General features: G+C 46.6%; 1 long non-coding RNA gene across 1 annotated transcript; it reads left to right on the plus strand.

Moving 5' to 3' along the window:
* The first annotated feature begins 75 nt into the window (after nucleotides 1–75).
* On the plus strand, nucleotides 76–1,273 carry LOC146763728 (uncharacterized). Its single transcript, XR_014951432.1, has 2 exons — nucleotides 76–126; nucleotides 502–1,273. It is a non-coding gene; the product is annotated as an uncharacterized LOC146763728 (long non-coding RNA).
* The last annotated feature ends 23,675 nt before the right edge of the window (nucleotides 1,274–24,948 follow it).

Here is a 24,948-nt window from a genome sequence, read left to right on the forward strand (position 1 = left end):
TTGCCACAGCCGCACTGAAGAGCTCGAGGACAGCCGGAGGCGGACGGGAGCCAGCAGGGAGAAGCTGCCGGCCAGCAGCAGGAGCAGGACCGGGGAGCTGCTGCTGCCAGCCTGGAGAGAGCCCGGGTGAGGCCACAGCCCGGGGAGGCAGGGTGGGGCTGAGGGCGGCGGGGCTGAGGCCGCGGGCACTGCCCGGCGGGGCAGGAGCGGGCCCTGCCCGCTCTGGGGCTGCTCAGCGCAGCTGCCCCGGCCGGCACAGGGGCTGTCCTGGGGCAAGGCAGCTGTGCCGGCAGGGCCCGGGAGCTGTGCCGGCTGTGCCGGGCTGCCGGGGCTGCGGGACAGGCCCGCCGCGGCTGTGCTCACCACGGCCTGGCCCGCTCGGCTGCTTTTTCCTTCTGGCCCTCCTGGGGAGGCTCTGAGATCTCCTCCTCCCCGATGGAAGTGCAGCTGCTGCCAAGGGAAAGGTCCCTGTACTGACTCAGTGTTCCCTTTGCTTGCCAGCTGTGCCTTCTGCCGTCCCTGTCCAGCAGAGCTGCTCTGCACAGGAGGAAGAGACTGAGGGAGAAGCTTTGGAGATGGGGCAGCTGGGGAGTTCAGTTTAGAGCTATACAGACTTGCACATACACAGGAATTATTATTAAATATGTACATGTATGGGTTGCTATTTGTATAGGAATATTTTTATATGTCCTTACATTTATGGATGTATGCTAGGTATATATGCACATATATGTTTGTATTTACATATATGTTTATATATGTATCTAAGTATATATGTATTTTGTATCTGATTTTAGTTCTCTAGGTTTAGAGCTGTATAGGTGTCAATTTGTATTGATGCAGTTATAGGTTATATATATGTGTGAATATATGTATATATTTAATTATATTTAAATATGTATGGCGGGTATTGTATATTTAAATATGTATGGAGAGTATTGTATAACTCTATTGATTGAATTCTTAGTGTAGGGCTATTTAGAGAAGGAATGGATATTTTTGTATTTCTGTATGGGCTGTATATTTGTAGTAATAAGTAATAAATTAAGTTGTTAGTGAAACACTTAATTGATTTTTGTGTATAGTAAGTTGTTGTAGAAGTTGGCAATAAATGAAATTTTTGTTATCTGAAGTTGGTATTTGTATACTTTTACCTAGACTGGTTGTAATAATCTAATAAATTCTTGGTTTTAACGTTAATTGAGATTTGTATATTTCTGTATTGTCAGTGCAGATGTAGCAATTTGTTATAAATGACGTTTTCCAACTGAAATTGATTCTCGTGCATTTGTCAATCAGCAGTGCAGCTGTAGCAATCTGCAGGAAATGCCATTTATCAGCTGCACTGGGTGTTCTGTGATTTGTGCTGCCCAAAGCCATGAGCAGATGGAAATGCTGGAGGATTTTGGCCATGAAAATCTCTGGCCATGCCCAGGACTTGCACTCAGGCTGGGCAAGGGAAGCGCAGATTTGGGATGGCAGCAGAGCCACATGTTGGCTCAGAACTCGCTGCAAAGGCCTGCTGAGGAAACTCCAGGACTCCACTGAGAGTAGAACTCCAAGCAGGAGCCACCCTGGCAACAGAAATCATTCACAATGAAAAAAGAGAGCAAATGTGGCAAAGCAGACGTGGGGATACTCTGTGAGTCTGATAAAAAGCTCTCTCAATCACCGCTGCCTAGGCACATCTGCAAAAATACTTTGTTAAAAACTGAGCACCTCCCATGAAATACAGATTTCACTTTCCCCTTTACTTACCTCGCTCTGTGAGTGGAGATACTCTCTCCTTTTCACTGAGAATGTTTGCCCTTCAGCACCTGACATGAAATCAAAGGTTCTGTACTGCCACTTGGCACCATACATGAAAACAGCCCTGCCCTCGTGACAGTGTTTGCAAAGTCTTCCCTCCTCCTGTCCCCACATCTCACAAACGGAACCATCCCCTTCCTGTGCAAACTGTGCCTGAGGTGAGTGAGGGCTCCAGGAGCTCAGGAGGGTGCAAGAGCCCTGCAGGTGGAAGGTTTTGCAAAGCTTCCTGAGCATCAGTAAACTCTGGCTTTGCCAATCTTCCCCTGGAATATTGTGATACTCAAGCATGATCTTGGAGGACACTGCCTCCAGCTCACTCAAGTAATGTTTGTTTTCTTCAAAACTTGAATAGAGGAAAATGAAAATTCTAATTGTAAGTGTGAAATTTGGGGTTTGGTGCAGCTGGGTTTGCTCCATTATTTGCAGTGGAAAGTAGGGTAAAAGCTTTAAATTCCCAGCAGAAGCTGACTACCAGCCCACACAGACCTGAACGAGGCCCAGGTGTGTTTGCTGCCTGCTGGTCCCAGGGAAAAGTTGGAACCGAGTCCCCTTTTATTGCAGCTGGAGCCCGTCTGTACTGTTGTCTCCAGGGCTGTCTGTGGTAAAACACGGCAATCCAGCCAGAAACGGTGGATATGAAGTTCCAACAGCAACCTGCTTCTCCAGAGGGAGGGATGAGGCCAGCCCGAAAGCCTGAAAGGTGTTCTGGGTACTGGAGAAGGCCAGGCTGTCCTTGTGCAGGGATGGCCTTCAAGGGGACCTCACACCTTGTGCTGCTGACAAAGGACAGCTGCTGGCCTTCCACAAAAAGCTTCTTTTGTTCAGCTCTTCGAAATGTTCCAGCCAGCAACAATTCCTGCTGCTCACACCAGCCCCTTTCCAAGCAGGAGGAATTTGTGGAAGCAGCCTGACAGCTTAGTGGCAGGAGAATAAAATACTCAGCGGAGTGTTATCCACTCTCTGCCAGAAGCTGCATCCTCAGCCCCTTATCTCTTCCAGTTGTCTCTGACGTGCAAGAAGCAGCAGGAAATCACTGATCCTGGAAAAGCAGAAGGAGGAGAGGCAGTTAGTGGCTGGTCCCTGGAGGCCATGGGAGCAGTGAGAGCCATCCAAAATAGGATCTCTGCTGGGTTGTGGAGCTAAGTGACCAGCCACCAATGCTCTGTGTGAGACTGGGGCCATCTGTGTATGTGAGCATGGAAATCCGACCTTGCAAAACAGAGAAAAAGGGCTCCTTGGGTATTTGCCACAGCTTGGAGGGGCTCTGAGTCACCTGCTTCAGTGGAAGGTGTCCCTGCCCATGGCAGAGGGGTTGGATCTAGAGGGTCTTTAAGGTCCCTTCCAACTCAAGGCCCTCTGTGAGTCTAAATTCCAAACCCAGGATGACAAGGAGATCACAGCAAACCTGGGTCCTGCTACATTACTGGAGGCTGCCTTAGTCACTTGTGTCCCCTGGAGACTGGTTTGTATCTGGAGATATTTTCATGGTCTCACAGTGTTTGGGTGTGACTTTCCTGGTTCAGGGCCCCAAAAGATGCCAGAAGAGATTATTTGCGAGCCCAGAATTGTTTAAGCTGCCTGTGAACCTGATGGGAGAAGTGTACTCATGTTATTGCAGTGTTTGCCCTGTACTGGTGATATTTTTTCCATTTTGAATATGCAATGTTCTTGCACAATGTTTGTATATGCATAAATACTGGCTTTAAATCCTAATTCCATCTTCACACAAGGATGTGTAATTCATCAGAAATATTTAAGAAGGAGCCATATTAGCTTTGGGCTTGATGGTATGTGTTGTTTAAAGTGTGTGATGAGGAATGGTAGCTCTAACAAATATCCCTCTTGTTAATTTGGGTCTGTCCTTTATCAACCCTGTTGCATAGCAATCACTTCTTTACAGCAGAGACAAAGTGGAATTCCTTAGTACAGATGAGAATTGTACAATTCAAGCTGATTAAAGGGGAAGTTTTTTGGTATTGTGAAAAGACGATCTAGATAACGTGTTTGCTGAACATCCTGGAGGAGACTTTGCAGTTAAGAATGGAAAGGAAAAAGACATTTCTCTTAAGAAGTGTCTTCAAAGAGCTTTCTGTCTTACCAGAAGCAGCTACACTGATAGTGACCTCCACAATTAGAAATGCACAACAACCACTTCCATTACTTAATCTGGCCATGATTTTTAGCTGCAATTCCAAAATCTCATTAAATACATTGCTGTGCTTTAAACAAGGAAGGAGAGCAGAAACACCAACATTTCTCATCAGCCTTCTGGCCTGGAAAGACCATTTATGTTCTCTTAGCTGTCAGCCTAAACTCTGCTGTGCAAACCTTAGGTCTATGTTGGATCTTATAAGCTTCTTTAGCAGTGACATAGGTGCAAACCTGCTATAAAACCCTTCAGGCATCACACTGATTTAGAGTGACAGGACTTCACTGTTCCAGCACAGAATTTACTTTACTTGCCCCTGCAAGTCATTTCCACAGTGGAAGTGAAATCAGTGCCTTGCTATCTGGATGTGGTAGGATTTTATTCCTGTCCTGATAGACAACAGGGAATAATATTTGTTTCTATTATACCATTACATCGAAACCTTGGTTTTGAGAGCAAAAGGAAAATGTTACTTTAAGAAGTAATTTCTGCCTGGACTTTCTGATATGAGGGCAAGCTGTGGTCTGCTGGCAAGAGTAGCATTGTCCCTGAGGGTACAAACCCTCCTGAAGTATGAACAGACTGCTGTGACAGGGGCCACATCTGCAGGGTGAAAACCCACCGTGCCGTAAACTCGATGCAAACTAAACACAAGTGACACAGCTCTTCATCCTCAGCAAGGACTTGCCCCTGCAGAGATGTTACTGACAGTCTCAGCTCTTGTTTACAAGTGTTGTTAAATTGTCACACAAATCAACCACCCCTCCCTCTCTCGTCCTTCTTGGCGTCTGCTTGCTGAGCTGCTGCTGAGAAAGGAAGAGGTAGAGTCCTTCAGGGCAAACAGAGACTTTCCAATGGGCAGGAACTTCCTCCTTTCCTTTGTTTTCAGTGACAATAGAAGGGTTTGTCTGCAATCTCTGTGTCAGCAGGGAAATTGTGCTTACCCATGATGTCAAGGATCTGAACAACCTGGATTTTTATTGGTGTAAAACCCAGAGTGGCCTCACCTTCTGCAGGAATATGGTGAGAAGAGTCAAAAGGGATTCCTGGAATGTTGCAATAAGCAGATAGTGGTATTAAACATATATAGATAAAAAGGCATAACAGCTCATAAAAGCATATGGAACTGATGTAAACCTAATCAAAAAAGCAGCATTTTATTGTAATAAACAGTGAGGATTACAGAGCACAAGAAAATAAGTTTGTGGTGAGATGAACACTGGTTTTCAAGGTAGGACCAGCTCTTGAGGTTTGGTTTGTTCCTTCTTTCAGATCACAAGGAAGTTATGGTGTTAGAGTACGATCTGGTGCCAAAAGTTTGAGAAGAGGGTGTGGTAAGATCACCAGGGTATTTTATCTGTATCGAAGAAGAAGCCCTGCAGAGTTTCTCTGGCTTTGATTGAATGTAGAAGTCCCGTTTTTACCAAGAATTTGGATCTCTTGGTGTTTTGGAGGAAGAAAAAGAAAACAACAAACGCCTGAAGTCTGCACTGAGGTGAGGTGTATCACAGAGGGCTAAGAGCTCACCAAGGCAAGAGACCCTCCTGTAATTTAAACTGTACTTTCAATAACAATAAATTCTCAGTACATGATTCTTTCAGCAGGCAGCAGAGTAAGTCAGTGTCTCATTTCTTGTTCTGGCCTTTGACAGAAGCTAGGGACTTGTTATAATATGAGGGGAGCTGGACTGGCCAAAACGCAGATCAAGCTACTTTCTCCATTTATTGTCTAAAAGCTGGCAGTTTATATACACTTCAATATAATTTACAAGTTGCGAACATGCTATCATTGGTCAGTAAATATTGTTTACCTTTGCCTTAAGGTGGTCAGGTTCTCACGCTGCAGCTCTACCCTAATTCACACTCAGAGAGTTCATTACTTGGTGGTTACCTTAGCATAATTTCTAACTGCACCACCACTAATTTCTTAGCACATCAAGGCTTCCAGGCCCCACCAAGGCTGCTTATCTGAGGCCTAGTCTGAGGGGTAGCTCAATCCTTACTCTAAATATAAATCATGTCCTGTCTCTCTCAGAAATCTTACAACAGAAAAGTCAAGAAGAAGAGAAGGAAGAGGAGGAGAAAGAAAGAGGAGAGGGAGAAGAAGGAGAAGGAGAAGGAGAAGGAGAAGGAGAAGGAGAAGGAGAAGGAGAAGGAGAAGGAGAAGGAGAAGGAGAAGGAGAAGGAGAAGGAGAAGGAGAAGGAGAAGGAGAAGGAGAAGGAGAAGGAGAAGGAGAAGGAGAAGGAGAAGGAGAAGGAGAAGGAGAAGGAGGAGATATTGGGATGAAATAAAGTTTTCAAGACTTAAGGAAAATGGCAGGGAGAAACCCACTGCAGTTATGGGGAGGAGATTGGTTCACTCCCAGCATCCCCTGTGTGTACATGTAAATCACCTCCAGAAAGTTCTCGGTTCTCTGTGAAATCGTTGATTTAAAAGTGCTGCAATATTCTGCATATTCCTACTCCCTCTTTCCGATTGGTCCCCCACCCTAAAACTCCATCTCTATCCTACCTTATAGAAATTCTGTTTATGCTTGCCCTGGGCCTTTTTGGTGCACCCCTCTGTACAGTGCATCTTCATTCCTGTTTGTTAATTTCATATTAATAAATTGTGGGAGTTGCAATTTTTTTCTTTTTCTCCCCCCATTCTCCCTCCCCCCTCTCCATCCTTTGTCCCAATCCTGCGTTCCCTTATCCCTCCCCCTCACCACATGGTCGGTCCATGCCCCCTTCCCACCTTTCCCATCGCCATCCCCGGGGTCTCCAGGGTTTCCCCACTCCCTGCCCATTCCCCATTGGCCGCGGTTCCTGTTTCCCCCCTCCCCCAGCCTGGGGGTATCACCGACCCCCGGCCGGTGCCCCGGGGTCTCGGGAACACGCTCCCACAATAAACACGTGTTTGCACCCGAGCCCCGTGTCGCCCTCTCCTCTGTTCCCGTGCTGAAGCTGAGCCACGCAGAGCCGAAGGGGAAAGCGGCGCCGCCTCTCCCCTCTCCCCCTGCGCTTCCACCGGCGCCAGCCCGGAGCCGGTCTCGCACAACAACAATAAATCCTCTTAATTTTTGGGTCACCAGTCTGTGCCCATCTCTCATTTTGATCTCCAAGTTTGGAGATCTTTCACCAATCTCCCAGGTGGTCTAAGGGTCTGTTCATTTCCGCAAGCCCCTTGTGCTTTTCACAAATAAAATTAAAGTACTCTATAAGAAATTAAACACAGCTATCCAATATATCCCCCGTTTCCAGAGGGGAAAAAAAAAAAAACCAACAAAAAAAAAAACCTCTTCCAGGATAAGAAAATAAGCAGTGCTTTAGTCTGTGTTTTTCTGCTGCCCAGCCATAAGCTAAATAAAGTAGTGAAAGCATATAATACATGTGATGAGCCTTTTTCTTCTTTTCTCCTCTCCTTTTTTCCTGTTCCATCCACTATTGAATTCTGAAGATGCAAAGCATGTCCAAGAAAAATATTCTTTCCCCTGTATCTTTTATTTCTGGGCAGCAACTTTCTTGCTGTGTCTGCAGTTCTCCACAATGACAGTCATTAAATATGGGACATAAACCTCCATAAAACACACAAACAGAAACAGCTGTTAGGTGTATTGATTCAGTGAAACAGTGTAATTGTATATATATAAAAAAAAAGGTTATTCACCATTCTCTGAGAGAATTAAATGCTTAAGATGCCACTTTCACAGGGGAGAGAGGTTTACTAATAAATATGACTGACTTTATAATGGAAAATTTGTTCCATATTTGTTCCAAATTTGTTCTAGAAGTGAGAAATACCAGGGCAAGGGCAAGTTGGAATTATTCATAACCATGACGTTTAGCTGCTGATAATTTGCTGCAAGGATGTGGTGACACTGTTGAGGCAGGACAGGAATGAAGTAGTCTTCAAGTCAGAAGGCAAAGAAGAGAACTGAACTGATTTATTTCAAATACATTGCTCATTTTATAGAGCACATAGTGCAGACCGATTTCATTGGTCTTAAAGTAAAAACATCTCAACCCATTGGTGCGCTGTGAATGGCACACAGTGGCAGGACATATCTATAAACAATGTGAACAAGAAGGGAGATAATGAATTATTTACATTCCTTTTGAACTCTTTACCAACAGCATGAAGTTTAATAAGTCTAAGTGCCGAGTTCTATATTTTGGTCACAAAAATCCCCTACAATGTTACAAGCTGGGGACGGTGTGGCTGGATAGTGTTAAGGTGGAAAGGGGCCTGGGGTACAGGTGGTTGACAGCCGGCTGAGCATGAGCCAGCAGTGTGCCCTGGTGGCCAAGAAGGCCAAGGGCATCCTGGCCTGTATCAGGAATTGTGTGATCAGCAGGAGCAGGGAGGTCATTCTTCCCCTGCACTCGGCACTGGTGAGACCACATCTCGAGTGCTGTGTCCAGTTCTGAGCCCTCCGTTTGGGAAGGATGTTGAGATGCTTGAGCACATCCAGAGGAGGCAACAAGGCTGGTGAGGGGCCTGGAACACAAGCCCTGTGAGGAACGTTTGAAGGAGCTGGGGTTGTTCAGTCTGAAGAAGAGGAGGCTTAGGGTGACCTTATTGCTCTCTACAGCTTCCTGAAGGGAGGTTGCAGACAGGTGGGGGTCAGTCTCTTGCACCGGGCAGCAACTGACAGAACAAGATGACACAGTCTCAAGCTACATCAGGGAAGGTATGGGTTGGACATAAGGAAACAAATTTTTCACTGAAGGAATAATCAAGTCTTGGAACTGTCTTCCCAAGGAGGTGGTGGAACCACCATCTCTGGATGTGTTTAAAAATAGACTGGACATGGCACTCGGTGCTATAGTCTAGTTGAAGTGCTAGGGCATAGGTTGGACTTGATCTTGGAGGTCTCTTCCAACCTCATTATTCTGTGATTCTGTGATTTGCATTGCAAAAAAGATACCTTTTTTTAAATTTAAAAGAAGTCAGACATTGCAGAAATACATGTGAAAAAGAGGTGAGGATGAGCTTCCCACCATTACAGGGAACTGCAACATGCCAAATTTTCTGGGAATTTTGCTTTTTGTCAGTAACAGTGAAGTATGGCTACAATAAACCATGATACAAATGGTGAAGAAATACTCCCAAAGTTATAATTAAATGTAATTAATTCTATTAAGAGCAAAATTTGCTCTTTCTGTATGTATTTTTTTGTCTAGAATTTAATGGAAGAAGAGCTGTAATGTGGTTTGTCAGGGACATGGTAGCAGGGGTAAGCAGCAAGCTCACGAGAGCCCTCATAAGAGAAACTCACTACCAATAAATGAGATGACTGGGAGAAGGCAGCACTGAGTGCTCACCTTGGGAAATCAGTGTCAGGTTTATTACAAACAGAGGAGTGCATTTAAAATTAAACGGCAGACATCAATGACACAAAAGCAGCAATTCCGTTTTTTTGTCTGCTTGAATCTCAGTGGGCGATCACTAGCTGTTTCCATCACAAGAATTAACTATCCTTCTCCTTTAAATATTATTTAGCAAAGACTCCTGCAACCTGAAGCCCCTGAACCAAAGGTCTCTCTAATATGAGGGATGGAGAACTGTGCCTCAAAGTGCTGCCCTTCCCAGATGGTGAGAGTCAAGCACAGAGCAAATCACCCTCTGCAGAGGTGGTGAGCCCTACTGTGGAGGGCTGGGCCTGTTGCTGTGCTCTGCAGCACAACATTGATTATATTCGTGGCTTCAGATGGTTTATTTTTCCAAATATTTCAGCTGAGATCTTGGAAGAGGCTGATTTACATCTCTGTGAGTCTGTGTATCAGGCTACCTTTCCTTACATCTGGTGGTTTGCCTGTTTCTGTGAGTTAGATCAGAGGCTCTGCAGCCATGATTTATCACAGACAAACCACTCCATCTGCTCCTTCATCTTCCTGCAGACAAAGCAGACACAGCAGGTTTGGCATTGTCCAGTGAAGTATTAAAATTCAACCAACCAATCAAACAAACAAACAACAAAAAAGGAATATGGAGTTAAGAATCACAATCAAAATTTACAGCCCCTTCTTTCACACACTGAAACCTGTTTATCTCCAGGATAACAAACTCATCAGACTATATGACTATTTGTTATTTTTTTTCTTTTTTTTTACAATAGGCATCTGATGTTAAAAAATTTCTTTGTGATTAAACTTTTTAATATTTAGCAGTATCCCAGCTCTAGAATTCAGCATGTGTAGAACACACAAGATTTTTAAGAGCTGCAGACTGCCTGTGCTTCTCTTTTTTTTTTCATTTTTTGTCAGGGAATAAGACGCAGTGAAAATATAGGAACTGTGCTTATGAACATTGAATGATGATTTAGGAATTTAAGATAACTTAGTGCAAAGTATTTTTAAGTTTTCATTCAAATATCTCAGCCTTTTACTTGAAGCATCAACATCCTGGATATTCTGTGAAATAATTTACTATTCATGTCCTGTGAGTTGAGCCAAACCTCCAGAGTCAAAGATTGCTCAAGATCTAATTCTTTTGTGGGCAATATTCTCTTCTATTAAAGACATTAGAAATAAATTGCTTAATTTAAAAACTACAACAAATCCAATACTTAAATTAAAGCTTTTCAAGAAGACTTGATTAATGGTATAGTGCATTAATTAATTTAAAATCTATCATCTTTGCATTTCTAAAAAAGACCCTTAAATACGCTTAGTCTTCCGTAATTAAGAAGAACAGAAGAATATTTGCAGGAAACCTAAAAACCTGTAGGGTTTTCTTTGTGCAAATGGACACAAGAGACATGAGAGAAGTCTTTTCACGTCTTTCTTTCCCTTCAAAGTTCTTCTGCCTTGTCACCTTTGTGTCTCAGTTCCTCCACTATAACAAGAGGCAAAGAAGGAAATTATGTCTTTGTGATGCATTTGCGTTGCTTTATTTCTGTATCAGTTCAGGCAATAAAAAGCACTTAGATAAACATGAAGTCCCTAACAGAATGTTTAAGTGTGAGGAGTTATTAGCCCCATGCCATTTAGCTAGAAACATGAGTACAACTTTAGCAAAAGTCTCAGGGGGCTCGGTAGAGGTGATTCCTACAGGCTTCCTTCTTTATTTGAACACAGTTTTAAATTTCACAGGGTAAAGATTCTTCCTGGTCTGTGAAGGTCCATCCTCCACTCCTGGCATGGTCCCACAAGGGCTGTGAAAGCCTCCCAGTACCAAGACAAGGCTGGTTAGAGAGTTTCTTCTCTCTGACACAGGCTGAATCCCTGAACTAAGGGATTGAGGCAGTAGGTGTTAAAAAGTGCTGCTGTTCAATCAACTTGTGCCCAGGTCTCCTCCTCCTCTTCTGCCGGATCCTGCAGTCAGACTGCACTTGCTGGGCAGCCTCTGCTCAGCAAAGCTTTTGGCTGCCCCTCCACAAAGGAATTTAGGGCAGCTCCTTGCAGTGTGGGAGTCTCCCTGGACAGACAAAGACTGCCAGATCTGCCTCTACAGCCACTCACAACGAGACAACCAGCAAGGAAGCTGCAGAAATGTTCATTTTCATCCCAAAACAGGCACTTTCATCTGCTCCTCTGAGTCATCATCTCACGTTCTCCGCTGACTGACTTGATGGATGCCCACCAACCACAAGGGACTCCAAGGAGACGCTCACATGGACACCTCTGCAGGGACCTGTGATCCACTGAGTGAAAACTTCATGGGATGAGTTTGACTCTGCTTCACAGAGACTGCCAGAAAGGAACACCCTGGCCTTGCCAGCTGGGTTTTAGTATTTCTTTTTATTCCATCTACCAGAAGGACATATGCATTTTTCTTGACAAAGATTTCAGTACAGTCCCCAGTCACAGGAACTCTCCTGAATCAGCCTGGATTCATTATCCTGAAATATTCCCAAAGATTTCCCCAAGGAATGTTGGTGGGGGAAAAAGAAAGTAAGCAGAAGGACTGTGATCTTTGTTCTTTATTTATCATTCTTTTGCATAAACTTTTTTAGCTGAAAATGCCTTGACTAGTTTTGGCTTTCCTCATTAAGGGGTTCTCAATTTGCTACCACCACCACAACACCCGGGCAGGTAATTCTGGTGGTCATTGTCATAAAGTTCCTCACAAGTTACATTCTCTTCCTCCTCCCCATTCTGCATGCACAACATGAGCACTGATAGCCATATGGCTTCAGGAAAGCACCCTCGTTGCTGGACTGTGGTTCTGCTGTAATTTCCTAAAACAAATCAAAAACACTTGCTGGCAGTGGGGAATTCTATAAAATGTGGAATAGAACAGAATTATTATTTCCAATTCATGGAATTATCTCTTTTTTTTTTTTTGCAGAAGAAATAAAACCAACACAACCCAAACCATTTCCGGTGTTGTTTTGTTTATTTGATTGTATTACTCCAATTCTCTTTAATTCTACATGATAAATTTGGTAGATAATGTTCTGACAGAAGTGAAACAGGAGGCCCTGGGTGGGCTGTGGCTGCCCGAGGTCGGAGCCACCACCTTCGCCTGGGAGCCACCAGGGTTGAGTTCCAGGTGGCCCAGGGAGCACTTGGCGGCTCCAAGAGGGCAGAATTTTGGCTGGGTCTCCCTGCTGGCTGCTGGCAGAGCCCCGATGGTGGGAGCTGGGATGCGGGGTCCCCCTGCAGCAGGGATTGGTGTGCCCAGGCCAGGCGCTGCATGGTCCGCCCAGAGACACATGGGGATCACTCGGTGCCGGCAGGGCTGGGGTTGGGAGAGCGGAGAGTGGCGGTACCTGAGCTGGGGGACACTCAGCAGCCTGCAGGGAGATCTCCGGATGCGGGGGACCCCCCGGACCCTGAAACGTGGCCCTGGAGAGGGGGAAACTCCAGCATCCTGGAGATATTGAGAGCATGGACAAGGGGGACCCATGGGTACCCCAGAGCCCTAAAATGGGGACCCCGACAGGTGAGACCCTGGAGCCGCTCCAACACCAAACTGGGGAGCCCAGGGAAGAAGAACCTCTGGGATTTGGGATTCCCAGGATCTCCAGCAGCCCAAAGAGACGGGATACCAATACAGGACTGTGAGAACCCAGGGTTTGGTTCGGGGTCTCGTGTGGTGGTAAAGCTTCTCCTCTAACCCGTGTTCCCAAAGAAAAACTCCACAGCCACTTCTTGTTCAGTCTCAAGACAATTTATTGCTAGTTATCTAACAGATTAGGTTCTCGGGCTGCGGCCCTTTTTTCAATGGCCCAGGCAGAGAAGCACACACTCCTGACACCCTCACTGTCTGGTGTCTTCTTCTTCTCTCCCCCCGCCCAGGGCTGCTGCTATCTTTTATAAGATATATTACGTATTACATGTTTATAGTTTTCCCCCAATACCTACTACCTACATTGCCAAGTGTTTTTCTACTCTAAACCAATCTGTGAGTGCCAACATCAACAAGAACATGGAGGTAAGGAAGAAGAAAGAAGAAGGACGGGTTCAGCCCACTTTCCTCCATCTTAGAACTTCTGACCCCCATGTACAAAGTAAAAACCCCCCTGTACATGCACTAAAACCCCCCTGTACACTACCAAAAATTGTTCCCCTCTACTTTGTGAGTACATTTACTATACTATCTAACACGTTGTGACTGCTTGTTCCACCTTTAAAGTTGGTAATTCATTCCATGGTTCAAACTGGAAATCACAGCTAATTCCAGCTGACTGCCAGGGTCCAGACTGCCTCTGACATTGGCCTGGAACCTCTAAAAATGTCTGAGAGAGATTCTGAGTTCCCACACAGGACCTGCACCAGCCCAGACAGGGGTGACCCCACAAACCCCAGATTGGAGAAAACAGAGCGGGGAAAATCCTGGGTAGGAGTTTTTTCTGAATCTTGGTGTTTCACAGGTTTTTATGGACATGAGGTGCCTGGAAACTTTTACAGATGAATTTGGGCAAAAGGAACCTCCAGACTGTTGCCGTTCATATTTTATTTTGTTATTGTTGAATGGTTCGTTCTATTGTTCGCCTATGTTCTCCACAAAGTTGCTTTACCCCGAGTTGTATAATCCCTTAGAGCTGTCCCTCAAGCCATTCCCCTCCCATTGTTCTAGTTTCTTCCCTGCCTATCAGGCAAGTCAGCCTCTTTTTCCTGAATCTTCCCTGCCACTCTCTCCCTGGACAAATCCCTGATTCAAACACCCACTTGGAAATCCTCTAATCTATGACGCCTCATTGGGCCCCGTGACCTTTCTCTCTCCTCCCCCTACCCTGACTGGTCCCACACTACTGATGTAATCCCCTTGTTATACCCTTGAAATTTTCCTATTGGGTTTTTTTTTTGTATCTGCCCCCTGGTTTGTGACAGTATTTTAACCCATGCACTGAGGTGCTTAGGGCCCTTTTGACCGATCCCCTTCATCTGGAATAAACTCGTCCCTGTGGAACCTCAGAACAGAGAGCCTTCTCCTTTCTCCTTCGCCCAGTCCCTGACATTGCTGATTCTGCTGGCTCTTCAGGTTCAGCTGCGGGCAGAACCCAGTTCCCAGCTGTTCCCCACTCCTGGCACAGTGCCGGAGTGCCAACAGAGGTAGCCGGGACTCCGGTGGGCTATGTCACCAACACAATGTACTCTCATCTTGCTTTACCCCAGTACAGAATTCCCTTTCCCAAATCTTGACTGGATGAACAAGCCGGCAGAAAGGAAGAGGAAGATGCCCCAGAACACCCAGGCAGGTGAGGACAAAGTCACTGCCCTTTTCCTCCTCTCTCCATCTCCCAGCCCAGCACCACCCCCGGCTGCAGGACAGCCCCGCTGCCAGCATTATCCTTCCGGGGACAGATTGAAGATATCTCTTTCCCCTTCTCCTGGCTTGGAGACAAATCCCATCCTCTCCTTGTCCCTCCTCCCCCAGAAAAGGAGCTGAGGATGTAGACCAAGAAGGACAAATCCCCATGGCAGAACCTCGTGCAAGAGGCTGTTTTGAGCAGCTCCACAGTGCAAGAATCCAATGGGGAAGAAGATCCCCAGAGATCTTGCTTAAGGAGGAGTTCCAAACCCAGCTCAGGGTGCTCCAAGGAGGAAAGACCCACCCTGTGCCAGGATGGCAGCCGGAGATCCAGCTGGAGCTCGGACCTGGTGGTGTATGAGCAGCTTCATGCCAGAGAGAAGCCCTACAAATGCTTAGAATGTGAAAAGAGCTTCAGCTGGAGCTGCAGCCTGGTTCGCCATCGGAAAATCCATATGGGGGAACAGCCCTATGAGTGTGAGGCACATAGGAAGAGTTTAATCCAGAGCTCCAATCTGATCTTTCACCAGATGATCCACCCATGAGCACATCCACCCTGGGAGAAAACCTACAATTGTCTGGAGAGTGGGAAGAGCTTCTCCTGGCCATCATCCTTGACCAACACCAACAAACCCACCAATAAGGGAAGCCCTGTAACTGCCCCCACTGCACAATGAGCTTTGTCCTCTGTTCCAACTTCATCCCCCATCAGAGGATTCATGTTGGGAAGAGACCTGGTGGCCCACTTTCCCCAAGATCCACATTGGGAAGACACCTGTCCCTTTGCTTGCACCTGGCAATGATGCAAGGTGGGACCAAAGAACACGAGAGTCTGGCCATGTCCCCATCATTATCTTTGATCCCACCTCAGGTCATTTCCAGAGACTAAGAAAGGAGCTCTCTCTCTTCCCATAGGAGAAGGGTGACCTTTCCAGGTAGGAGAAAATACATGGCCTGGAAGAGCTGGGTCAGTGTTGTCACAGTTTTCCCTGTAAGTCGTTTCTTTGTCTTATTCCTTCTGTTCTCAATATTGTTGTGGTTCCCAGTAACAACTTCCTATCCCAGCCTGGGATCTTTGCCTTATGTGCCTCCACAAAACAAAACAGGGCCACTGTTTATGCTGCCGGTGCCCTGATCAGTTACAAGGAGGCATTTCTGCTCATCCACGCTGTAGCACTGTGGACTCAATTGAAATTTTGGTATTACTGCAGCTGAATGAGCCTTTGCCCCTGTTTATGCCTGGGCTGATTCCTATCCTTTCCTTTTCATAATTCACCAAACAACAACAGAAGTAATGTAACAATGGCAACTGAAAATAATTGAAGAAGAGGAAAAAAATCCTCTAGAAATAATTTTGTCAAACCAGAAACAGAATCAACCTTAGCCAAGGATGTGCTGCCCAACCAGGCAGCACAAGCTCCACCAACAGACATGAATATAAAACATGTTTGACACCATAAATGTGTGTGCTGTCATAAACTGCTTTTCCAAAGTGATTTCAACTTCATTTGAGGATTGAAACACATTCATGCTTCAGCACCTGATGTATGAGCTGGGCGCACTAGGCAGCTGAGCTGCTTTGGGCAGCCAGAAATAAGACAAACTTTCTCAGCAGTATTTGGTTTGCTTTCTCTTTAATTTCTTCCCATGCAAGAGGAGACGGACTTCAGACTTACAGCTTCAAGAATATTTGAATTTTAACCACCTCGTAATTCACCTTATCTGGCTTTTTGTACAACCTGGTCTTATAAAACAGATGGATTTTTATTTATTTACTGTGGGACATAAGAACATCTCAATAGCTGCCCCAGTGTTTCAAATAAATTTTTTTCAAACAAAATCATATATAAAACAAATTACATCTGAGAAAGCCAATCAGAGTCAAAACAAGTTGCTGCATTGTTCAGTGAACATAAGCTAATTTTCAGAACTAAACCACAAAGTTGGGAATGTGAGTAAAGGTGTGAAATTGCTATAAAATGAATTGGCAAATTCCGTAAGTTCATGATTAAGCATCACAGATCAAAAGAAGAATATCTTTCTTAATCATCACCATATGATCAAAAGATTTTTAAGTCCTGGGTTTCCAATGAATTTTTTTAAAAGAAGTTGCATTTATCATCATGCTTCAGGAGAAAATAAAAATTGTCATGTTTGCAATTCAGGTAAAGTATATTTTTGAAACGAAACATTTCGGTGCTATTTCTTTGGTTTTTAAACTAGTTCTGTAACTTGGAGATCCTGCTATTTCACAGCTCTTAGCTCACAATATTTTACTCTAATGGAAGTAAGTTTGACTTGAGACTGTAAGACTGTTAGCTATTACAGTTTGTTGGTTTGGGTTTTTGTTGAACACATTTCTAGTAAGGCCACTTTTCTTTGCAACATCTTGCTTTTAATTCTGACACTTCTACCACACCCCCTCCTGTAGATGCACAAACACATGCACAGATAGATGTAAGGCAGTCCAAAATTCAAACCCCAGTTAAGGAATTACAGATTTTGGGCCAGGATGTGGAAGCACTACAACATAGCCCTGTAGACATACACATGAACGATGTGTTGTAAACTCCATGTCAACAGACATGTGACTCTTAGGCAAAAATAATCTTTATATTGAATTTTCTAGAATTTATGGAGCAATGACTTTAACGTGGGAAGTAGCTAAGCAGGACATTCTGATAGGATTAAGGAGTCTCAACCCACAACTGCAGGAAGAACTTCACTTCTAAATATAACTGAAAGTGAGATTAAAACACAAAGGAGGTTACATGTTGAGAATTCAAAGCGATAATACAACTTTTTTTTTTTTTTCATGAAAGATGAAAGAAAAGGAAATAGAAAATTAGGGAAATGCCAAGAAAAAATATGAGAAGCACAGGAAAGGGGTTACTACCACCATGGCTCCAGCCCTGGTTTCTCTGTCAGCTGTGGCCCCAGGCAGCCAGACCAGCAAGGTGGGGCAGGAAAAGCCTCATAGGAGCAGCCAGGACAGCAAAGGACAGCAATGACAGCAAAGACTCCTGACACTTTGTAGACACCGTGCCATGTTGGGCACTTGTTTATTTAGGGATGTCTTGCTTTAAGGACAGATGGTAGCAATGGCACATGCACCACGAGCACCCTCAGGACAATGGCACATCCAGCATGTCCCTCATGAACTCCCTCATGATCTCTGCTCCCTTGAGGAGTCGCTGAGGTCCATCATGTGTCCAGCTCTGCAGGACAACTGAACAAACTACCCAGAGCTGGGGGAAAGTGCTGCAAACAGCACCAGCACCAGCTCCCTTGGAGCAGGAGAAACACGTGTAGCTGATCCTGAGTCAGTGCAAAGTGCTGTTGGGTGGTTTGAACCCAACAGCAGAACCTTGACTCGGCACCGTGTAGAAGATGTCCCCTTGTCTGGTTTTGTTTTGTTGGCTGTTTGCTCCCACTGTTGACACTGAGCTGCTGTGGCTGAGGCTGAGACATCCCTCCTACCTTGTCAGCAGCAGGCCCTGTCCAGAACTGTACAAAATATGAGAAAAGCAGCTGGGAAGAACAATGCAAGGAATCCTACAGCTCAGGAGCTCTTATGTCAGAGCCCTGCCTGTGCCTTCTGTTTGTCAGCACCTCCTTCTCTATGCACACAATAGTGACTGGTGAAGGTCTTTTTTGCCTAAGAGCTCTTGAGAAACAAATGCTCTGCTGGGATTCTCACAATCTGTTAAGTTCATTGCAGGGAAACAGAAAAGCAAGGGCAGGGTAGCAGTTCAGCTGGAAGCTGGTCACTCCCTGCAAAGGGCTTTTGTGTGATGTGGGAACATCACATGCACAGATGGGCAAGAAGGGTAAATGTGCTCAGGTTGCTGCAGGTGAGGTTTAGGCTCATCTCAAGGGCAGTCAAGGGTGGTGAGCACTGGAAGATCCAGCTCCAGTCCCCATCCATTTCAGTGATGTCTGCAGCCTGGATCCAGAACACCCTGGGGGGCTCCTGTGGCTGGCTTTGCACTCAGGTGAGGATAAGAGGCCGTCTGAAGACCCTCACTCATTTCTCTGCCGATTGCCATGAGCAGGAACTCCCTTCTCCCACTGCAGTTCCGGCTTGGAGAAGGCAACAGTGCTGGTGCAGCCACTGCACTGTCACGTTGGCTGTTCCAAAGGAGCCTGGCAAGAACTTGGCAAGGAGTTGGCAAGGACTTGGTGAAGACCCAGCGTGGACCCAGCACAGAGTGGCCTACTGCAATTCCTGCTTCACTCTCCATCCTTAAGCCAAATAAACTGTTGGGGTGACTCTGGTTGTCTCTCACTGCAGACCCCTCATCTCCCTTGTTGCCACCATGACAGACAGAGATCAAGAACCCTCTCCGCAAGGACTGAGACTGAGACCCCTGCCACAGGGAGTGGAAGGATGGAGGGAATGGTGGTGTGACCACTATTGACTTGACCTGTTCTTCTCCAGTAACTTCAATGGACTTAGTCTTTATTGTGTTCATCCTGCTTGGGGGTTTCAGTGGACTCATCTGTTCTCCCACAGCAGTTTCAATAAACTCTTATTGTTCTGTATGTTCTCCCCTTTTTCCTCAGTGGAGTATAAGTGGACCCCTGGATTAGGTAGGACTTTGGAGACTTTCCCCAACACAATAAGATGGATCCACATCATCCGGACCAGTGAGGATCTCACCTGTGTCAGTAGCTATACCCATCCCCCTCTTTTCTCTCTCTCTTCTTCTATTTCCTCTCTGATCCCACTATCATATGTATTGTTTTGGCCCCTAATAAAGGTGAGTTTGTTGTGATTAAACTGATGGTGCCCTGCTGTTTGCCTTTTTTGCACTTTTGGGATTGGCCAACGAACCATCACAACACCCCGCTATGGGCAGATCGTGACACCAGGAGCCGCTGAGGCCGGCAGTGGGCACCAAGGCTGGGGCTCGTGGGCCGGGAGGTGGCTCTGGGGGCTGTGACACGCCAGGGCATGGGTCACAGTGGGAGCTGTGAGCAGGGGCACTTGGCAGCTGAGTGACATGGTTCTGCTGGCTGTGACATCACAGAGGACAGGTGACACAGGCTCCTGTGTCCAGGGGCAGCACAGGGCAGTTGGATTCTGGCAGCCAGTGAGTGCACATGCAGGGGGAATGCTGGGCTGGATGGGAGCTGGGAAAGGTGCCCTGGGGGTTTAAAGCCAGAGTGGGAGCTGGGACCCTCAGGGTAGGGCACTGTCCTCTGAGCTGGGGGAAGAGGAGCTTGGAGATCTCAGCGTGGCAGGTGCCCAGAGAGGCTTTGGGGACATTGCAGGTGTCGCCAGCCCCCTGCTCCCTCCCAGCCAGACATGCTGAATCCTCTTTCTTCCACTAGGCCATGTCTCCAACAGTGGCCTTCCTCCTGGCCCTGTTAGCCACCCATGCTGGAATGAAGGTGAACCAAGAAATTGAAAATAATGAAGATAAAGAGATGCTGGAGCGTGAAGAATATTTGCATCAAGAGATGATGCGGCTCCTGCAGGAGATTGAGGGGAGCAGTGGCACCATGGAAGCCCTGCTCCGCTCTGTGATGGAAAAGCAGTGGCTTTTTTTCATCAGTGCAGCAGTCCTGGCTCAGGTTCTTGCTATGGGCTTCTGGCTGGTCAGGAGAAGAAAGCGTGGCTCTGCCAGCAGGAGGAGGCAGGAGGGATCCAGCAGGAAGGAGAAGGTCAGTGAACATGAGAAGGTCAAGGGTATAGGCAGGGTGGCAGCACTGTGGCTGCTCCCAGCCCATCACCAGTGGGCACATCCAGGATAAGGCTGGAGTGGGCTGTCAGCAGCCCGATCTAGGTGAGAATGTCCCTGCTCGTTGCTGTGAGGTCACAGTGGACAGCCTGTAAAGGTCACTCCCAAGCTCAGCTGTTCTGTGATTCTGCAGCAGGGCCTGCCCAGCACAAAGGTGCTGTAGGAGCTGGTGGAAGATCTCCTCAGCGTCTGCCGAGTGCTGTCCCGGAGGAACTTCATGCCGGAGCTGCACCCAGCCGCCGGGACAGACACCAGCCCCACCTGCAGCGCCCAGGAGAACAGCAGCACCTACCGCACGCTGGTCATCCTGCGGCCACCGCCCGGCCACTCCTTCAGCCCGGAGAGCTGGAAATGGCCGCCAGCCGAGCGCATCCGCGTGGGGCTGGAGTGCCTGTGCTCCGGGGAGCAGCTGCTGGGGCACACGTGCTTTCTCCACGCCTCTGGTGGCCAGCTGCCCAGCGACCAGGAGTGGTACCTGATGGACACCCTCTGCACGGGCTCCTACTTGGACCCAGAGAAAGTCACCCGCTGGGTGCAGATGTTGGTGGCGTCGGCCTGGCTGCTTCTGCCGCACTCGCGCCGTTTGCAGCTGCCGGCGCTGCCCTGCGGCAAGTCCTGCAGGTTCCGGCTGAGCGGCGCCTCTGGCCTGCACCGCAGCATCGAGATGGTTCTGGCCATGCAGCAAGGCAGCTCCTGTGCCTGCCTGACCCTTGAGTAGGCAGCAGCCGTCTCTGCCAGCAGCACTGTGCGGGCCACAGAGCTGCCACCTCTCCGTCTCACTGCCACGATGGCTGTGCTCTTGAGGTGACAGCACTGCAACCAAACAGGAATTGAGGAAGGTGAAGTCAATCATTCCTCATGGGACATTTTTTGTGTTCTGTTAGGATTCTTTAGTTCCTTTATTATGAACTCTGAAGAAGATAGCCAAGTGATAATACTTCTAAAATCTCCCAAGGCAGAGCTGGGAAGGTTAACATGATTTCAAACATGTCAAAAGTTTTGTTAAGGAAAATTATACATCCATAGGAGGTTTTCCTACAGTTTTGTATTCTTAAAAAAAAAAAATTCAATGATTCAACAAACATTTGGTCGACCATCAAGTCAGGAAGAGGAAGGAGGAGCTGGGTTGGAAGAGTGCCATGTGCATGAGTGTGGGCAGAGCTGGTTTACCACGAGGTTGGTGCGGCAATAGGATACATAAGGGTGACTGTCCCTTTATCTTTATTCAGTCCCTTGTTGCAGTTCAATAAACCTTTTAAAATTTTAAGAAGTGAGGCGTTGTTTCTCACAATGCATAAAGCTGATGCAATATCAGGTGTATAAAAGGTGGAGCCGCCATTTTGTGCACGAGGCTCTGGCATTTTGCCACACACCCAGCGGTGTCCCTTTTGCTTTGCTGATCTTTTTATTGTTCTCAATAAAAGGTGTAAAATTCATTCCCACTTGGGGTCTGGGTCATTTATAACAAGCAGCAGGCAGAGGCCCTCAGCCGTGCCTGTGCCTCAAGGGCAGGAGCACAATGGAAATGAACAGTGCTAATGTCTTTATTAATGTTCAGCTCGTTATTAAAAAGATCAGCTGGGCAGGGGACCGACACGGAGCTCAGCCCCGCTGTTGTAGCTTTCCCAGGTAGCCAAAGGGTGAGGAGGTGTGGAGAATCTGTCACTGAGGTCCAGAGCAGCAGCTGTCCCCTCTCCTTTCCTCATGGTAACACCAGGGAAATCTGCCTCTTTGTTCCTGGTTCGCACGGCTCATTCCAGTCTAATCTTCCGTAGGTGATGGTGACAGGTCAAACATTGATCAGGGGATGTGTTTCCCTCTTCCTCAGCTAGGGCACCTGTCTAGCCCCCTCTGCTGTGTTTAGTTCTCCATTTAGAGGTGTCTTTATCCCCCAAAACACGTCCCATAGTTCCACCGGCTGCCCTATTTACATCTTAGTACTAGAATGGCGAGTGGGTGATGTGGGGGAGGTGGGGGGGTGGTGGGGGAAGTGATCTCCAGGTAGTTTAGAGAAAACAAACATAGAAATTAGATAATTAACATTTAAATATCAATACTCAGCTAGAGCCAGCAGTCATCCTAGTATTGCCATGGGAGCCAGGAAGGCTCTTTTGTTCATTACAACAGCCAGGAGCTGGCGAGAGGGGCAGCTCGCCCACCTGGCCATAGCAGGAGCTGCTCACCTCCGAGGCTCCGGCGCTTCCCAAAGAGAAGGGCCCGGCTCCCAGGACACCCTGGAGCCCTGCAGTGAGTGGAGGCACCGGTGCTGTAAAGACAGTGCAGCCAGCACAGGTTGAGGAGAAAGAGATGAGGCTCTTTCTGTGCCACGCTGTGGCAGCTCTGCCCTCTCGGCCTTCACCTTGAGCCCTTTGCTTTTCCCTCAGCTCTGATCCCTGTCCTTGGCCAAGGGCCACCAGAGCCCTTTCCAGGGCTGCAGGAAATACACCTCAGTCACAGAATCACAGAATCCCTAGGCTGGAAGATCATCGAGTCCAGCCCATGCCCTAACACTTCAACTAAACTGTGGCACTGTGTGCATATCCGGTCTTTTTTAAACACATCCAGGGATAGTGATTTCACCACCTCCCTGGAGAGTTCTGTCCCAGGAAGAACCAAGATAGCACTTGGGCCTTCTACCCGCTGCTGCTTGGAGCTCTAGAAGTTTTTCTGCTTAGGGAAAGGCTTTAGAAAATTAGTCACTAATACAGTAGGCCACAGACTTACAAATATATGTTTGAAAACTATAGAAAACATATGAAAGAAAAAAAGGCAAAACACAACGACATCAGCAAGGTCCTGAGCATGAACATGTATGTCCAGATGGTCTTCTCAGCCCTATTTCTGCATATTTCTGGGAACTAGAGGAATCCTGCTTGAGCCTGTGGGCAGGTAGGTTTGGGAAGTAAAAGTTAAATTCATTTTTTCTCCTGAGGGCAGCTCCTGTTCCTAATATCAGCCAAGCCTCTGTCCAGCCTGATGCCTCTGATGGTTGCAGCAAAACAATTTATGGCAGACAGAAGACACTGACACTTGCAGGGACATGGATTTCTCCGGTAGCAGCTATGAGTGGGAGTCAGAATAAAAACTCCATAAACTACGACTGCTGTGGCAAGTGCTGGTCTTGGATGGTTGGGACAGATGGAGACGAGAGATCTCTGGAGTCAGGTCTCGGGATGTATGGTTTATTGTGGGGCCCTGCTCAGAGCTGCCAGCTGCAGCTCGAAGCAGGCCCCAAGGAGTGCGGGTAGGGCAAGACAGCGAGAGAGTTCCAAGAGAGGGTCCAAGAGAGTGGAGAGAAGGGGAGGGCAAGAGAGCACACAGGAGAACGGGCAGGAAGAGGGGCAGAAGAAGGGCAGGAGAAGGGGCTGGAGCGAGAGGCAGGAGAGAGAGAGCGTGGTCTCCCGGGAACAACTTATCAAGTGGGCTTGAAAGTGGGTGCAGTATAGGACTTTGGACCAATGGGATTACAGATACATCATGCATCAGGGGAGAGTTGCAAATGCAAGATAAACTCTACATTTTTGAGGAAGGAGACAGAACCCTTTATCTGACCCTTTCATTTGTCTGTGGATCAAAAATGGGAGTTACCTGCTACTAGCTACACCACTGTCCACCAGTGCTTAGCAACCAAGGTCTGCCATCTCAAAGCTTGTTTTCATCTCAGTCTGCTTACAGTCTCTGTATTTTCTAAATCCTTTGTCAGGCAATCATATTTATTAGACTTTCTTATTTCATCCTCTCCAACAAACTCCATTGGAAGATTCCCTTCTTTTTCACTCTGCAAATAAGCTCTGCATTCAGTACTGAATTGTCAGTTGTTTGCTAAGGATGCAAAGTTCTCTTTTATGATTTCTTTTAATGTGGTTTGGAATTGGGTAAGGGTCTCCTTCATTCACAAACTCCAGACCAAACTGCCTTTGGAATATGGCACAGTGGGCAGTTTTTGCCCAGCCATCGTACTGCTAGATCAGAAAGCAAGGGCAATGGTATTTGCAGTCAAAGCCCAACAAAGCCTGGGACAGCCAAAACATCCTGTGGAGTTACAGGCCTCCAGCTGTTACTAGAAATCAGCAGAGTTCCCGCCAAATGGTTCTGTATCCCTAAATGCAATCTCTTGTCCTGGATCAGAGGCTTGCTCAACTGAAAAAGCAGAAAGATCAGCCAAGGTGCTCCCAAAGGCCCAACACATCATTTTTATTCTGCTCATCTGGCTTAAGTTTGCAACTAAATGTGTGGCATGATATTCTGGAGAAGGAAACACTGGTGTATATTTCATGGACCCCTCTCAATCCTATTAAAGTCTTGTAGTCCTGGTTTAAAATAGGCAGGTATGAAACAACTTTGAGAGACAGAGACTAAAATGGCTTGTGGATATTTTCTTAAAAATGAGGAAAACTATCCAAAAGATATTTTTTCATAACATTTTAAAATATGCTACATAAAAATTAACAACTGCAATAAATAAGAGTTAAAAAATAATTGCTTTGGTATACAAGAAACTAGAAAGACATAATTGTGAAGATATGAATGTACATTTTCATAAAAATATAAAATTACAGA

Source organism: Lonchura striata, chromosome Z (assembly GCF_050655825.1).
Source record: "Lonchura striata isolate lonStrDom1 chromosome Z, ASM5065582v1, whole genome shotgun sequence".
Classification (NCBI taxonomy): Eukaryota; Metazoa; Chordata; class Aves; order Passeriformes; family Estrildidae; genus Lonchura; species Lonchura striata.